The following is a 1,361-nucleotide window of genomic DNA, read 5'->3' as shown; positions in this document are numbered from 1 at the left end:
AAACCTTTTTCCCGCCACAAAGCTCCATGGGCATGTACAACACCAAGAGCTTATTTGCTGTCAAGAAAAAAAATGGCCATTTTACCGTTTCCCAATTCCAGAGCACATTTAATGCAACAAGTTCTGCCTTTTGAGCTGGTGTATTCGAAGTCAATGCTTCCTCTCCCAAAATTTCATGCTGGCTTTCCAAGATGTAGCTGCTTCCATCAATAAACTAATTATTTTCATTCTGCATTTTGTAAAGGCTCAGCTTTCAAATCTGGTTTGCTGGAGTAAACCACATCAAGAACTTGCATGCAATCCTGAGGTAAACCATCAGGAGAATTATCTACTGGCATTAAAGGAACTTATTCACAGTCATCCAGAAAATTCAAAATATAGTATTTTGTCTCAGAAGGAGCCCCTAACAATAAAGAAATCCACATATTGCAACACAGTTCCAAAGGTGTTTCTTTTCCTTGAAAATCTTTCACTTCTCATCTAAGTGAAGAATTGAAGAAGCTTCTTGGATAAGAAACAAAACATTTTCTTTTTAAAAAAAAATCTTTATTTTCCTTTGTCAACATGAATAAAATAAAATAAAAACAGAGAAACAGAAAAATGAACACCAACACTAACAATGTAGAAAAAGGAAAAATAAAGTTTTATTATTTATTATTTATTTTATTCCTTCTCTTACATAATGGGTCTACAAATAGCTATAAGCTTTCCCATCCTCATTTGACAAAACTATTATATTAAACAAACAAACATTCCAGAGGAGAGAATCCATCTATTATTGTACTCAACAGGTAGAAAGTCCACCAACGGCTTCCAGTCTCTTATAAACCTGTCTAGTCCATTGTCTGATCGAAGCAGTTGGTTTTGCCATCTCTGCTAGTTCAGACAATGTCAAGATCCATTCCTCCACAGTCAGCACAGGGCTTAGCAAGTACAATCCTCGCAGTAGCCATCATATAAACTGATAACATTTTTCAATTGGTTTGTCCCTAATACCTAAAATATCCTTCAGATTTAATATCTCTATCTTAAATATTCAGAAATCAACAACAACCGAGAAAGTCCAGTGGCCTTTTGAACAGAACCTTTGGGCCAGCCCTGACCTGGAAAATTGAGAATCTCCACAGACAGTGAGGACCATTAATGGGTGGGATGGCCTGACCCCAGAAGTTGTGGCTGCTCCATCACTGGAGCTTTTCAAGGCATTTGTTTATCCAGAATGATATAAGGTCTCCTGCCTTGGCCAGAGGGTTGGACTAGAAGATCTCCAAGGTCCCTTCCAGACCTATGATTCTATGACTAGTTTAAATGCTGACTGCTAGTAAAGATTCTCTGGATTCAAAAAGGTGGAAATTCCCTGA

Source organism: Protobothrops mucrosquamatus, unplaced genomic scaffold (genome assembly GCF_001527695.2).
Source record: "Protobothrops mucrosquamatus isolate PMUCROS unplaced genomic scaffold, P.Mucros_1.0 scaffold9735, whole genome shotgun sequence".
NCBI classification, from domain to species: domain Eukaryota; kingdom Metazoa; phylum Chordata; class Lepidosauria; order Squamata; family Viperidae; genus Protobothrops; species Protobothrops mucrosquamatus.
Note: the sequence above shows the minus strand (reverse complement) of the source record.